Here is a 16978-nt window from a genome sequence, read left to right as displayed (position 1 = left end):
AATCCTCATTATAGCCCCTCAGGCTAGCAAATCAATGTTGGGAACATCGTAGAGACGTGAGTAGGCCTACGAATTTTAGGTAAATAAAATATAATTAATTAATTTATTTATTTATTAATAAAAATTACGATCGTTTTCTTAATCATCGTTATCCTGTCGATTAGAGTAGCACTTTGCCTTTTTCTACCACTACGAGCGCTAGGGTGTCAATGCATTGTTTCACGTAAGCACTGCAGGAATATACCGATAGTTCTGTTTTAAAGTTACATAAAACACTGTACACAGACGATATTTTGACTACACGAATAGGATTTCACACTCTACAAACAAATTTTACTAGCACGTACAGTTGGAAAAGGGGTCATGTCCATAAAAGTGAAATTGCCAGGGGAAACGAAATCCACTCTGGTTAGGAAATGGTGTCCTAGAGTTATAACGTAGCATTGGGACCTAGAGATGAGCCAATGTACATATCATAAGTTAGCCAGGGAATGTGGTCAGAAATCATGTTTCAGCGTGATGGAGATGATCCGTTTTCGAACTTGGAACTGTGATGAGGCACTAGTGTTCTTTTTGCAGAGCGCTAGGGTGAGTCGATGCAGTTTCACGTAAGCACTGCAGAAATATACCGATAGTTCTGTTTTAAAGTTACATAAAACACTGTACACAGACGATATTTTGACTACACGAATAGGATTTCACACTCTACAAACAAATTTTACTAGCACGTACAGTTGGAAAAGGGGTCATGTCCATAAAAGTGAAATTGCCAGGGGAAACGAAATCCAATCTGCGTTATACAGGTTTATACGATTGTTACGTAAAAAGAGTGTGTCATGTACGTCCATGTTTGACAATTTACCGAAAATACAGCTAAATCCGTACTACAATAATCTAAATAAGAGTTTAATTTTCTTCATGTTCTCCAAACTTTGTTGGTCACGGCAGATGCCATCACGAAATGTCTGATCTTCAGGTTTGTTCTGTAGATTTCTCCGAACATCTTTCATTTTCTTTCTATTTATTTTAACTGGTCATTGGTATGCGTTTGTATCTGGAAGATCTGGCATCGCCTTATATCTGCCTCTTTGATCAATAGAAATTGAAGGGTACAGAATCTGTCTACAAATGTCTTGGCTTCAGTTATTACGGGAAAATTGCTACGGAAATTGAAACGGCTGTACATAGATATCTGAAACTTCACGTTTGTTTCATTGGAGGATACCGAGTTCAAATGATTGTTTTAATAGCTTAGCCACCAGGTTTTTGAAGTCCAGAATATATTTTGTTTCCACATTTATAACTCTGAAGTTCTACTTCTTAGACGGCGAACGTATCAAGTCCTGGACATGGTACCTTCTCCAAACCATTGCCAGTTCTGCGAGAGTTTCTAAAGCACATCCGTTGAAGCCTCATGTCTCATTGACACACCAAACGTTGTGTAGACACTCTAGGACCCTGAAACTCCATTAAGCGCAAATCTGAAACAAAATTTATACGACACATTTACTAACTCACTCATTCAATTATTATCGACATAATCACCATGATGAGACTTCTTCAAGCTGTCGATGGCCGGTTCGATCCCACAGTCTTCTGAATTAAAGCTTACGGCTACGTAACCCGCACAGCGTAACGATTTGGCATCTGGATTACTGAGGACTTAGACCCGAATTTAGAGATCCGTGTACGAATAGAAATGGCTCGTGCCACTGCCTTCGTTATATACAGGCCGTACTGCAGCAAGCGCGGGAAAGCAATCAGCTTATAGTTGGGGGGAAGTTTAGCACGTGAGTTAATTGAGTTACATGTGAATTCTTCGCTGTTTTGTTGAAAGTTTTATCATTGGCCGCATGTTTACTCAGATATGAGATGAGTCGTCATCGACTGCATTATTAAGTGAAAAGTCCTTAATTAGTGAAGAAAACTTAGTGTGAGCGTGTATTCATGTGAGGCTGTAGGTTAATAAGATCGCTCTTCAGTGTTTTAATTTGGTAGTTTATTTGCGTAATGTTATATCCGTTGTGTGAAATTGAGTTAGTAGATTCATTGTTTTATTACCAACCCCGATGTGTATATAATGAAAGGTTATCAATAAGAGAAATCATCGTGCCCAAGAGTTGTTGTGAGCCTGGCTGCAAAGCCAATTATAAACGAGAGTACACTCCAGTATTTGTGTTTCCTTCTGATGATGAAAAAAGTTAGGTTAGGGAAGAAGGCTATGCCTTGGGAAAATTCAGTAGTTAATTACAACACAGTTGTACCAATCACTTTCCTGAAGACCAAATCCTGAGGGAAATACGAGTGTCTTGCCCAGATGGTGACTTAAAATTTCTTATGTCACAAACATGGGTAAGATTAGGTATGTTCGTATGTAATCAGACTTACGTATTATTTGAATTCGGTGTATTTAAAAATTCAAGTCCAGTTTATGCATTTTCCAAATGTATTGTGGAATAACACTGCTGAGATTTTCTTATCAACCTTCATATCATAGGCAATGGTACAGGGTTATTCCATGAAAACTGAATATGAAAAATAATTGTATAGGCGTTATTTGCTGTTTATAAATCTACATTTTTTAACAATAACTTGACTTCATGATAGTGACACTAGCGTAAATGTTTTGTTATTGTTGGCGGTTAGCTTACTCGTAATCTCTCTTGTAGGTACAGAATTGGTGATACAGAATTAACTTACATTTTTAGTATATTGTATTGGTAATTGGTTGCATGTTTTTTATTAGTGTTTATGATGTGAATGTTCCAGTTGACTAGAAAATGGATAGAAATCGCAAGGATATGTCTCGAAGTGTTAGCCTGGGCTCAGAGAAACGAGCGGATATACACGATAAATAGAACGTAACGGGGAAGTATATGCATTGCATCTCAGAGTTAACAAATATTTATGAATAAAATTAACAGTTTCTTAAGTAATTTAAACGAGTGTGTTATTCAAGCGGAGCGGATGCGTATCGCCACCAAGTCCCACCCTAAAACGCGACGTCATCAGAGCTACAGTACGGCCTGGACATCACGAAGGCAGTGCTCGTGCTAGCTTTCTGAAAATGAGGAATCTATTGTGGGACGGAAACCTAATCTTTGAGATGTTATGAACATTCAGTGCTTCTGTACGGCGCTGAAACATGGACTCTGAAATGTAACACCATTAAGAGAATAAATGCCATCGAGATGTGGGTGTTCCGAAGGATGTTACTGATCTCATGGACTGACCACGTCTCTAATGCTTGTCGTACTCAGGCGCATGAGGAGAGAACGAATGTTGATGTGTACAATCAAGAGAAGAAAGAGCCTACTTGGGGCATATTATGAGAAATGAATAGTACAACCTACTAAAATTGATCATGCAGGGTAAAACTGATGGACGTAGAAGTCGCGGTGGAAGGGAACACTCTTGGTTGAGGCACTTACAGGATTGGACGGGACTAGATTCCAGTAGATTGATGAGGACAGCAGAGTATCGTTACAGACTTCGCTGTGATTGTGGCCGACCTTCAGTAATGGAGAAGGAACTAAAATAAGTGATTTATCATCGCACTAACTCAGAAATGCTTTCGGAGACAGAAAGGAGCTAGGACTGGGAAGGAAGTGACTGCGGCTTTAAGGCACAGCCCCAGCATTTGCCTGGTGTGAAAATCGGTAGTCACGTAAAACCATTTTTAGGGCTGCCGACGATGAGGTTAGAACCCACATCTCCTTAATGCATTATTTCAATTTTACGGCAACCCACAGCCAACTCACTAGGTTATGCATTGATACATATATACAGGTAATTGCAGTTTTTTAATTACCTGTTGTAAATCACTTTCCAGGTATCTTATGCTTCCTCCGCGAATACGATAACAGCTCTATGAGCCAGTGACGAGGGCCGTGTTGAAATCGATAAGGCTTTGAATGAAGATATAAAATGTCATGTCGGGGAGGTTGGCTGGATAAGAAAGAAGTCATTTTCTTCAAGTTATTGATCGTGGAAGCAACAACGGCGAAACCCTCTCCGATATCTTCCGGCTCTGTGCTCTTGTAATGAACTTGGCTGGCATTTTGGAGCTGTGCCGTGCCGGTCCAACAGTTTCGTATAGCACAGTCTCTTCTGTGATCTGTGGGTAGCGTATTCGACCGTACAGAATAGACTTCCCTTGGCTTGCTTGGAAGGGGTGTCTATCAGCATTCACTGTCAACAACGTCGGAAGGCTCAAAAGTACAGTAGCGATGGTTGGGTGGGGGGGGGGCAAGGGGGAGGGTGCTGCCTCCTCTCCCTCGCGCAGCCTCTTCCCAATTTGTTAAAAAAATTAACATTTTAATCCGTTTTAGAACCACCTAAAACTAAGAATTATTTTTAAAAACATTTAAGCAAACCCTGTTCTCTATCACATTATTTCCTCTAATTCATTTAAATATTACTTGGCGTAAATACGCACAAAATGCCATTCGGCGCAGCTAACCTATTCGTACAGTGCCACAACAAGTAGTGGCGACTCGCGCAGCTGCGTGTAGAAGCGCGATTTCTAGCCAATGGCACAAAACCTTAATTCCGAGTCCATCAGCGAGAGTGACAGGGGAGGAATGTTCACTTCGAATTGTTTATATCATTTTGCTCCTGGCGACTACGTTAGGATGATAATAGATCAGAGGTAGTTACCCCTCCACTACCTTCCTTCCCCTACTTTCCCCTCCAGGCTCGGGGTTTCGCGCAGGTTTGTGCCATTAGATAGTTATCGCGCTTTTAGCATATGCCAGGGCCCCTCAGGGTGCATGCACCAGTGCATTGTGCGACGCAAGGTGCAAATACGACTTCGCTAAATTGACCACAGTGCAGACCCCTACTCCTGGATTTTAAGAAACAGCGCTGTGTCTCTCTTTCCCTACGCCTGTCTCGCTGGCTCCACCTGTCTCCCCCTTCCTCGCTTGTTCTGCAGCGCTCCATTATCCGAGTCGAGCCGAGCTTAGCCGAGTCGGGGCGATGCACGGTGCACAGAACCTCTGTGCCTCGGTTTGCACGCGTGAGATTTTGAGCGTTTGAGAGGCCGTGGGATATGCTGTGAGGAAGGGAAACAGGGGTATATTTTTGCTTATGTCATGGACACTGAGGTATGATTCATCCGCTTGCCGCGCACATTCGTTAGTCTGCTAGTCTCAGAGAGAGAGAGAGAGAGAGAGAGAAAATTCAAGGTGTCTTCACATCTTCTTAGTGTGTAAAATACTAAATAGCATTTTTGTTGTATAATAATGCCGTATTTCTACTTAATTGTAATTTAATTGTTCTTTTTGGTGAAAGTTGTATTGTAAAGTATTGAATCAAAATTTCAAAAAACTTTTATCATCCCAGTAAAGTTGGTAAACTGTCAACCCCTACTTCTCTGTCGAAGTTCGCTAAGAGAGCATCCATTTTTTTTCAGTTTTGTTGTCCTCCACCCCCACACACACTATATCCTGCAGAATTCAGATACTTTTGTTGTCTCTTCATTTTTCTACCCTTCCCCCCACTTCTAATTCCCAATCGCCACTACTGCACAAGGAAACTGTTTGGATTGGACGGGACATATTTCAGTGAAACTTGGGGGGTTGATAAAGTAACTTGCCCTAAATTTAATAGCAATAAGGAGAAGGATTTTGCTAAGACGAGTTGGTATGGTGGAATTAACTAAGATCTGGACAAACAAGGGAATTACTACTAATAAAAAATCAGTCTCGTTAAAACTCTTGTATTCTGTTTTCTCATATGGCTGTGATACGTGAACCGTAAAGGCCTTGAACAGAAAACGCATCGACGCCTTTGAAATGTGGTGCTACACGTGTCTAGGACCGCAAGAAGAACCAATGCGTCCATTCTTTAGGAACTGAAGATTTTAAAAAGCGTTTTTCCTTTTGTGGACATATTGCGAGATAACCTGGAGAAAATGTAAAGAAGTTAATCATGGAAGGGAAGTTTGAGGGCAGTAGACCACGGGGAATGACTGCAATCAAATGGATAGGACAATCACCGGTTTATCTTTCCAATGGAACCCTGAGGAAAACCAAAAATAGTCCGGGATGGCGAAGCGACAACAGAGGTGTAACCAGCAAAGCCAGTGGATTCACGACACTCAGAAGTAAGTAAATCGATTTGTGATGACGATGATGATTATGGTGGTGGTGGGGTTCGAATCGACCATCTCATACAGCTACGCGGTCCGTATCACGAAGCAGACTTGCACGACCGGCTTTAAATGATTGCATAGTTTAACAACCATATCGATGTTCATTTCCGATACATTTGCAGATATTCCTGATTAACTGTTAATCTGCTTGTGAACGACTTGATCCCTATTTGCCATATCCTTCCTGATTTAAAAAAATTCCAAAATTGCGCGATTCTCTTCATTTGAAACGAAGGTAGTATTACCAAGTTCATATGCAATTCAGTACATAAGTGTTAATTTGCAGAGGGATTGCATTAGTTGTGTAAAACTCGATGTTACCAGGGCCGGGCTTTTATATAATATCAAAATGCGAAATATATACATAAAAATTTAGTAAATATTACTGAAAAATGTAATATTCATAAAATATGTAATAATATGAATGCACTAAATTTACAAAAAATGTATATTCCTTTTATTGTGATATGGTTATGATGTGAGACAATACGTCGCACCGACACAGATAGGTCTTATGGCGACGATGGGATAGGAAAGGGCTAGGAGTTGGAAGGAAGCGGCCGTGGCCTTAATTAAAGTACAGCCCCAGCATTTGCCTGGTGTGAAAATGGGAAACCACGGAAAACCATCTTCAGGGCTGCCGATAGTGGGATTCGAACCTACTATCTCCCGGATGCAAGCTCACAGCCGCGCGCCTCTACGCGCACGGCCAACTCGCCCGGTAAATGAGATGTTGGCAGCACAAGCAGTTACTCTATATGTACTTTATATCAAAATAGTAGGGTTTTAATTTTTCTGTATTCTTTATAATGGAAGCTGAGATAGCATGTAGTATACAATTTCGCGCAAAGTCCGCCTTTCGGTACAGCTTCTGCAACAGTTTGACTGCTTACAATAAATAAAATAATTTAAAAAACTTTATATAAAGCTGCAGTTCGTGTATAATATCAGTTCTATGTATAAAATTATGTCCATTGTGTACTATGATATATTATGCCAGGAGATTCAAAGGATTATGTGGCAACCAATGTATAATGTTTGTTATACGCTAAATAAATAAATAAATAAATAAATATTATGTCCTATGTTTTTCACGACCACATTGAGAAAACTAGAACTTTTCAACTTGAGGGATACAATCACCTTCGCGATTAATTTTAGAACCAAGAAAGAACAATCCGTATTCGCATCTTTTTTTTTAGTTTGTTTGGGCCGCCTGATGACTAAGGTGCTTGCGTTTTAGCTGTGTTGTTATCGATGTTTGCCGCTTCTTGTATTCTTGATGGTAGGTTTAGCTGCTGCTTTCTTCTTGGTATCTTGAGCTTTCCTTAATTCCTTAATTTTCTTGCTGAACTTTATCTTGCGCTCCTTGCACCATTTTCTGGTCTCATTGTGGTTTGCTGTGCGGGATGTTCATAAGAGTCTATTTTTAATAGTTGGATGGGTGTTACTTCCATTAATTATTATGGCATGATTAATACGTTATAAAGTTCTCAGAGATCCTCCTCTACCTGTTGTATTCACAGGGATGTAGTGGCTTTACCCTTGCTGGCTACTTTGAAGATCTTATAGGACAGTCCGTGGGAGTCCATTCTATACAAGTGTCCATAGAAAGCCAGCCGTCTTCTTCTGGTGGCATCTATGAGGGTTGCTTTGTGTAGGCAGAGTTCATTGTTAATTTTAGTGTTGGCATAAATGTTATCCCCGTGATCTTAGTAGTCTTGATATTTAAGAACTTCTCACTTTCGTTCTTTACCTTCCTATCAAATATTCAAGGTCCTCCTAGCGTTCTGTCAACAAGATGGTGGTGGTAGTGGTAATATTTCTGCCATCAATTTTCACTCCTATCCTAGACACGGCTTATTCATAGAACAGAGAACAACTCACTTTTATGAAACTATTTATATGATCAGAGGCTGCCTGGCCGAGGCGGCAAAGGTGTGCTCGGTTCTCCCGGAAGGACGTGGGTTCGAATCCCCATCAGAAAGTCGTAAAATTTAAGAAACCAGATTTCCACTTCCGGAGGTGCATATGGCCCTGAGGTTCACTTAGCCTACACAAAAAAAATGAGTACCAGGTTAATTTCTGGGGGCAAAGGTGGCCGCGCGTAGAGCTAACCACTCTACCCAATCACGTGCCGAGATTAACAATGGTGGAAGCCTTTACCTTCCACTCCTCCAAGGGTCTTCATGGCCTGTACGGAGGTGACTTTGCTTTGCTATTTATATGATCGTTTCAAAACGAAAAATAATTAGTTATTATTGGCATTGATGCTTTCACGGCCCAGACACCGGGACACTGGCTATCAATTAAGTAATACCTGGTTGCCAGCCATTAAGAATTTACGTACGTAGTTCCCTTCCCTGTCCTTTCACTATTGTTATTTCGTCTCGGTGATTTCCAAATTCGTACGTTCCTCGTCGCCAGATGTTTCATTAGAGGCTTGTGTCTATGTCATATGTTTCGTACACACATTATGTGAACCGCTTAGACTGATTCTGATGATTCGGTCAGCTTAGGCTTCGAACGCTAGCGTTGTGCCACGTCCTGGGAGCCATCTGGTGGCGAATGAACGTACCATTTCCACTTCTATTATAACGTCTAAATTTTAAAGAGTCATTGTTTAAGAAGCCTTTCTCGTGGATAGTCGAGATTTCTTCTGAGGATGCAGAGCACAGTTCTCTGCGAAACATAAAGAATTTCACCTTATTTTCTTGACACGGCATAAGCCCAAAAACCTGTACAGTAGCATGTCTAATAATTGCTTTGTTTTGCCGAAAGATGTAACACGGCTAACCTCTTCAAGAGTTTGCGAGTATATTACCAATTCCATGCGTATTACTAATTTTAAAAAATAACATTTGTTGTCAAATTAGCACCAGAAATATCTTCCTTTATACTAGACATCATCAACTGTCCTGTGGTTTTGTTTTATGCGCCGTGTCGACAGCTGATCAGCGGTGTTCGTGCATGCGGGTGGAGACAGCTCATTCACTGCAATGTACAGTGGTGAGTTGGTCGACAGAGCAATAAGGAAAACAAGCTAGTATGGTCTATTGTGTTACTGGAACAACTGTAAGTTATGGCCAGGGGCAGGTTATATATGGAAATTGATTTGATCATTCGTGTTTTTAAATATTGATATCAATAAGGAATTTTGTTATACTTCTGGGGGGATGTATGGAAATTGTGGAAAATGAATTATTTTGGAACTGGCGACTCAATTGAAAAATCCGGCTTCGATGTGCATTTGGACCCACTTCCATCCACCTGTGTTAAAAATGTCAGTTCCCTGCGTGCCGTAGATTTGGCTGGGCATCTCTCATACACACACACATACACACCAGTGGAGGCTCATCAAGGGTTCCGTGTAGGAGGGTCACGTTACGGTTTAAATACGGGCATAGATAATATCTCTAAAATATTCACACATAGACTATCTTCAGGCGCAAGTGTAAGCAGTAAAATAAAATATCACAAAACACACCTAGGTTTACCTTATAATTAATTCCTATGCCAAATCCACTCTTCTTTCTTTAGCTGTAGTAAGTCTCTCGTTCATAGCCCGCACATTTTTACCTCTCTGTTGTTATTGGACTGCTCAGGAATATCTTTATTCTATCTAACGTAAAGAAACTCCTTTCTCTTGCCACAGTAGTCATCGGTATGGTTGTATAATTATTGTTAACAACAGCACATTCGAAAATACAAGTCGCTGAACTGTGTAGCTTTCTCCTTTTTCTGTCCTCGGTCACAGTTTGCTTGTGACCGAGGCGCTCTCATTACAGCAACCCTTTACTCCAAGAAACATAGCCAGCGGCAACGTTTGGAGACCATGTACTTTAAACATCTCCTCCACGGTCACATGGGGGTTGTGCCCGGGAGCTGAGATATACTACTTTACGCTCTATCTTGAAGTCCGATTTGGCGGTTTAGACGCACTAGTCACCTTCCTCATGAGCTTAAAACCTGAATCCTCCTGCGTATAATTTATTGTGAAGTAAAAGTATAGTATTGATGTTTATTGGAAGGGCACGTGACCCTGTGACCTTATGAGCCAGCCGCCACTGACTCTCTCTCTCTCTCTCTCTCTCTCTCTCTCTCTCTCTCTCCGTGTTGTTGTTATTAATATAGACTGCATATTACCATGTAAGAAATGATGAGAAGCCGAAAGGAATAATTGAAGATTGTTATTTCAGATTACCTCCTTCCACCCGTGACAATTCTCCACATCGCTCTTGTTCGGCAAACGTTGGATTACATGTAAGAGACCGCGCTGTGTTACGCTGCTCATCTTCTGACGTAGCCGCAATAGTTAGCTTATACTACCTTCTGCGGTCTCCATTCTCCGCTGGCTCGGAGAGTTTCTGTATCTGCTCTGTGGAATCTACACTGTAGCTGCTGTATGAGTAATGAGACACTGGGATCAGCTGTGACACCTGCCAGAGCTAGTCTCACCCAGATGCTCGCGGCAAGACAAGAACATTTCTGCGGTGAATTTCTGTGCTCTCTGTCTAAGAGTGAACGGTTGTTTGACGTATCATTAAAACATGATATTTTAACGTAGTCATACGTTCCTCGACAATGGAAAGAATTTTTTAAAGACGCTTTTAGTGTTTGGGTGGAAACGCGTATATTGCCTAGAGTATTTAATTTACGGTTATGTTTAATGTCTCAATTGACAGATAAAATATGAGGTTACCTGTTGAAAAATTCCACAGTTCTAGCCCTTCAGGCAAGCAACTCAATTTTGGAAACATCCCAGGGATATGAGCTACGAATTTTAGGTGAATAAAATATAATAAAGTATGAGAATATATTATTTATTTATTTATTCCTAAAAATTGCAATCCTTTTCTTAATCATCGTTATCCGGTCGACTAGATTAGCAGTTCGCCTTTTTCTACCACTGCGAGCGCTAATGTGAGTCATTGCATTGTTTCACGTAAACACCACTACGAGCGCTAATGTGAGTCAACACAGAATTTTACTTAAGCCCTTATAGCTACATTCGGTGTGAACATTTTTCAGAAAATCAAAAAAATGCCTAAGGATATTGAGTCCAGGAACACATTACAGAAAGAATTACGTAAATAAGTTAATTTGGAACGGATTTAAATAAGAAAACTAGTAAAGAAACAAGCGATTGTTGGCTTTTTTTTCAGAACTGCATTTAGGCTGGAAGTGATTTCCGAAATATTAATTTTTTTAAAGTTTGATAGAGCTGTCCAAGACTCACAATTTGAAACCTTTCTGGACCGTTTAGCCCTTCAACTTTCGGCACAATTGAGAAAATTGGTTAATTCTACGTTTTTCATAGTATGGGGAACCCTACTTAGTCTGCTAAGAAATGTTTTCAACATTGAACAAAAAAGGAAAATCTGAAACGTAGCTTTCATGAAATAGGAAATAGGAGGCAAAATTTGTGCTAAATGTGACGTCACACGCACACTCTGTTATAAGATGGCCCTGTGTTGACTCGCGCGCTCAGTTGGAGGTTAGCTGTCGCATTATACTCTGTTAAGATGGCCCTGTGTTGACTCGCGCGCTCAGTTGGAGGTTAGCTGTCGCATTATACTCTGTTAAGATGTCCCTGTGTTGTCTTGCGCGCTCAGTTGGAGGTTAGCTGTCGCATTATACTCTGTTAAGATGGCCCTGTGTTGACTCGCGCGCTCAGTTGGAGGTTAGCTGTCGCATTATACTCTGTTAAGATGGCCCTGTGTTGACTCGCGCGCTCAGTTGGAGGTTAGCTGTCGCATTATACTCTGTTAAGATGGCCCTGTGTTGACTCGCGCGCTCAGTTGGAGGTTAGCTGTCGCATTATACTCTGTTAAGATGTCCCTGTGTTGTCTTGCGCGCTCAGTTGGAGGTTAGCTGTCGCATTATACTCTGTTAAGATGGCCCTGTGTTGACTCGCGCGCTCAGTTGGAGGTTAGCTGTCGCATTATACTCTGTTAAGATGGCCCTGTGTTGACTCGCGCGCTCAGTTGGAGGTTAGCTGTCGCATTATACTCTGTTAAGATGTCCCTGTGTTGTCTTGCGCGCTCAGTTGGAGGTTAGCTGTCGCATTATACTCTGTTAAGATGGCCCTGTGTTGACTCGCGCGCTCAGTTGGAGGTTAGCTGTCGCATTATACTCTGTTAAGATGGCCCTGTGTTGACTCGCGCGCTCAGTTGGAGGTTAGCTGTCGCATTATACTCTGTTAAGATGGCCCTGTGTTGACTCGCGCGCTCAGTTGGAGGTTAGCTGTCGCATTATACTCTGTTAAGATGGCCCTGTGTTGACTCGCGCGCTCAGTTGGAGGTTAGCTGTCGCATTATACTCTGTTAAGATGTCCCTGTGTTGTCTCGCGCGCTCAGTTGGAGGTTAGCTGTCGCATTATACTCTGTTAAGATGGCTCTGTGTTGACTCGCGCGCTCAACTGGAGGTTACTGTTAAGATGGCGCTGTGTTGTCTCGCGCGCTCAACTGGAGGTTAGCTGTCGCATTATACTCTGTTAAGATGGCCCTGTGTTGTCTCGCGCGCTCAGCTGGAGGGTAGCTGTCGCATTATATTCTGTTATAAGATGGCCCTGTGTTGACTCGCGCGCTCAGCTGGAGGTTAGCTGTCGCACGCATACTCTGTTAAGATGTCCCTGTGTTGACTCGCGCGCTCAGTTGGAGGTTAGCTGTCGCATTATACTCTGTTAAGATGTCCCTGTGTTGTCTCGCGCGCTCAGCTGGAGGTTAGCTGTCGCACGCATACTCTGTTAAGATGGCCCTGTGTTGACTCGCGCGCTCAGCTGGAGGTTAGCTGTCGCACGCATACTCTGTTTTAAGATGGCCCTGTGTTGACTCGCGCGCTCAGCTGGAGGTTAGCTGTCGCACGCATACTCTGTTTTAAGATGGCCCTGTGTTGACTCGCGCGCTCAGCTGGAGGGTAGTTGTCGTTGTGAATACATCGTGGTCACTTGTATAGAATGACAACTTTAATAATGTAAAAGAAATATTTGGTTAGGATTCGGCAAGAACTTGCAAAAGAAAGAGTTGAAACGAGAAAAGTGAATGATGAAAGAATTAAAGAAGTTAAACGTTACTATGAGCAATTGAAGCAGCGAAAACCATTTACAATAAGTAACTACTTTGAAGTTACTCGTATTATTACTCCAGAATTCTTAAATTATGTCTGTTATTTCTCATATCGCCGCCTCGGTGGTGCAGTGGTTCATGATTAGCTGCCATCCCGGAGTCCCGGGTTCGATTCCCGGCTCTGCCACGAAATTTGAAAAGTGGTACGAGGGCTGGAACGGGGTCACTCGGCCTCGGGAGGTCAACTGAGTAGAGGTGGGTTCGATTCCCACTCAACCATCCTCGAAATGGTTTTCTGTTGTTTCCCCTTTTTCTTCCAAGCAAATGTCGGGATGGTACGTAACTTAAGGCCGCGGCCGCTTCCTTCCCCCTTCCGATGTCCCCATCCTCCCACAAGGCCCCTGTTCAGCTTAGCAGGTGAGGCCGCCTGGGCGAGGTACTGGTCCTTCCCATTTGTATCCGCCGACCCAAAGTCTCACGCTCCAGGACACTGGCCTTGAGGCGGTAGAGGTGGGATAGCTCGCTGAGTAAGAGGGCAAAACCAACCCTGGAGGTGTAAACAGATTACGAAAGAAAGAAAGAAAGATTTCTCGTATCACGACCCATACTATACGGAATTATTGCCCACATTCGAAGTGTACCACATTGCATTGAATCAAAATTATTATCCACATAATGTTTGTCTTTGGAAGAGATTATCCAGAAATGCATGAATGGAAAAGAAGAGGAGTGAAAGTTGGTGGTAGGTGAATAGAATGTATTCGATTTGCTGATGACATGGTCCTACTGGTAGAAAGTGAACGAGCTATGATGGCGATGCTAACAGATCTAAATGCTGTCTGTGAAGAATTTGGAATGAGAATTAATAAAAAGACAAAATGTATGGTGATAAGTACGAGCAAAGTGAAGACAACCATAAAGTTAGGGCAGGAAATAATAGAACAGGTGGATGCTTTCAAATACTTGGGAAGTGTAATAACAGAGGACATGAGGCGCACTCGAGAGGTGGAAACTCGTACTGCGATTGCGAAGGAAGCGTTTAATAAGAAGAGTAGACTTTTTTGTGGGGTCATGGATAGAGACTTGAGGAAGCGATTCGTGAAGTGCTTTGTATGGAACTGAGATATGGACATTGAGAAAAGAGGACGAAAGAAGACTGGAAGCATTTGAGATGTGGATTTGGAGGAGAACGGAAAGTATACAATGCATAGAAAAAGTACAGAATGAAGTCTTGAAGAGTTGGGGAAGAGAGAAATATATTAAAAGTAATCAAGAAGAGAAAGCACAGTCGGATTGATCATTGGATGTGGAGAGAGATTGCTTGTAGATGCTATAGAAGGAACGGTAAATGGAAAAAGACGAAGAGGATGGAGAAGATATCAGATGCTGGACAGTATCAGGATAGAATACACCTGTGATCTTGTAACAGTTTTGTTCTTTAGAAATAAGAAGTTTATGGAGTGTTAGGTATTATGAAACTCCTCAGCCTGTTTCCATTCAGTCGACCGAGTCAGGAATGGAATGAATGAAGCGGCCGCCACCCCCATCTAGTGGTAAGGATAGGAATTGTGCCGGCTGCCGAAGCCTGTCGCACTCCTGAGATAATCATTAATGACTGACAGATGAAATGAAATTATATTGGAGTGTGTCGCTGGAATGAAGAGAGGGAATACCCGGAGAAAAATCTGTCTCGCCTCCAGTTTGTCCAGCACAAATCTCACATGGAGTGACCGGGATTTGAACCACAGAACCCAGTGGTGAGAGGCCGGCGCGCTGCCGCCTGAGCCATGGAGGCTTTTTAGTATTATAACTATCTAAATTTTGTACTTCAGAGCTTCCAGCATATCATAGAGGCGAGCATTCCATGTCAACTGCCGTCTTAAATTGGCCCTTCAGTTAGCGAATACTTCATCAAAATATTCAGCGTTTCAAACTTCGAAACTTTCTAGTCTTTGATCTTGTAGGACCTCAGTCTGTAGCTTACCTGCTTTGAGCTTGAGCGGCTGCTGCTATAAAGAGAAGTTGTAATATGTTTTGCATATTGCAATTGAAAAAATACAGGTATTAGGTTTCTTGAAGTTCGTTCCCGTGTTTCTGAAGTTTGCGCCGTATCGTCGGGTACGTTTGAACTGGTATAGAATTACAATTTAGGCCTATAAGTAATGTCGTACAGAGAATGCGGTAAAACTGCCAAAATGCGGATACGCTTGAAAAGCTTGAATTAATAATAATAATAATAATAATAATAATAATAATAATAATAATAATAATAACTCTGCTGTCGTGCGAAAGATTTTAGTCTGATGCCATCTAGGCTGCCTGCCTGTCAGTTTCGACGTTCCGTTTTACTCTATCAGATGGCAGAGAAGCCAGATTTCCGTTAGCCGATTCATGCCTGAGTTCTTCTAAATTAATTGTCAGGTATCATGCAAAGTGTCGCCGGATGTCTTTGACATGCCGACATCGAACTTCATGGGAGTTCCGAATGGAACTGTTCCACTGTTCAAAAACCCGACCACCTCTCTCGGAATTGAACTTGCGATCGTAGAATTTAGAGGCCAGAGGGAGTTATAGTAAAATAGGAATAGTGAAAAATGTGTAGAATATCAAACCGGGCATTTTTAGTTTCCTTTACAGATTAGTTATCCCATAGGTTCTCAATACGGGAGCATGAATGGCCACAAAAGGACCCCAGCTGAGTCTGGCAATGATTCTACTGATGTCGGTCTCCTCTACCATATTTCCTACCAGACCTCCCTTAGTCAAATCCTTAGACCTCAGATTTGTAGGTGCAACTTTTTTTAAATGCAGATGCCTAAAATAGGTTCTCAAATGTGATACAGTTATACAAACATATCTTAGATAGCTTCAGTTTACTTATTTTAATAGCCATTTTTCAGTTAAAATACCATTTTTTTATTTTGCTAAATTGCTAACTTTTTGTCTGTTAGGTCATCAGCCCAGAGGCTGGTTGGATCCTCAAATAGCACCATCAAATGTTATGCAGCTACTGTATATGAAAACCACAAAAACCAGTGACAGCACTAAAATGAGGCATACTGGGCAAGACGAGGACTGAGGTAGTTTGCCATTGCTTTCCTCACTGGGCCATACAGTGCTATTGTAGCATGACTAACCCTATGAGCAACACCTTTCACGACCCTCAGATGTGCTCCGAATGTTATTACTCAGCAAAACATACCCCAACAGCTTCCATATTGTCACAGCCATGGATGTGACTGGGACTTCAGTGGAAGTGACACTTTGCTTCTGGCCTGTGCCAAGAGATGGTATGCAAAAGTACTGGTATCCATCAAGAACTGACAGAAGGCGAGGCTAACTCTTTAGGGAGGGGTTAAAAATTTAATATAATTCACCCCTTTGCTACAAATGTCACAGAGCATAATTTTACCAGGCGATGTGCTGTGGGGAAACTCCTGTATCCTTTTAATTAAAGACGACTTGGAAGCTGACACTTTCTTGTTTTCAGTCGTGACACAGACTACGGGCGTGTATTGTAGGGGGTTCTTAAAACACTTCCGAGGTGTATGAAAATCCACAGCGTTACAAATTTTCGATGTTAATATTTTGTTTGAAACGTATTTCAAGTTTTATTCATTTGTACTTCCTACAACGAAAGGCTGCCTAAATCTAACACAGCATACCATAACACTTAAATATTGAATGTATGTTCAACCATGAAGAGTTTTCTGGAGTTAATCCTTCTCCTATTCAGTACTATAGAGGTGATTTC

This window comes from Anabrus simplex, chromosome 10, assembly GCF_040414725.1.
Source record: "Anabrus simplex isolate iqAnaSimp1 chromosome 10, ASM4041472v1, whole genome shotgun sequence".
NCBI lineage: Eukaryota > Metazoa > Arthropoda > Insecta > Orthoptera > Tettigoniidae > Anabrus > Anabrus simplex.
This window is presented reverse-complemented; position numbering follows the sequence as displayed.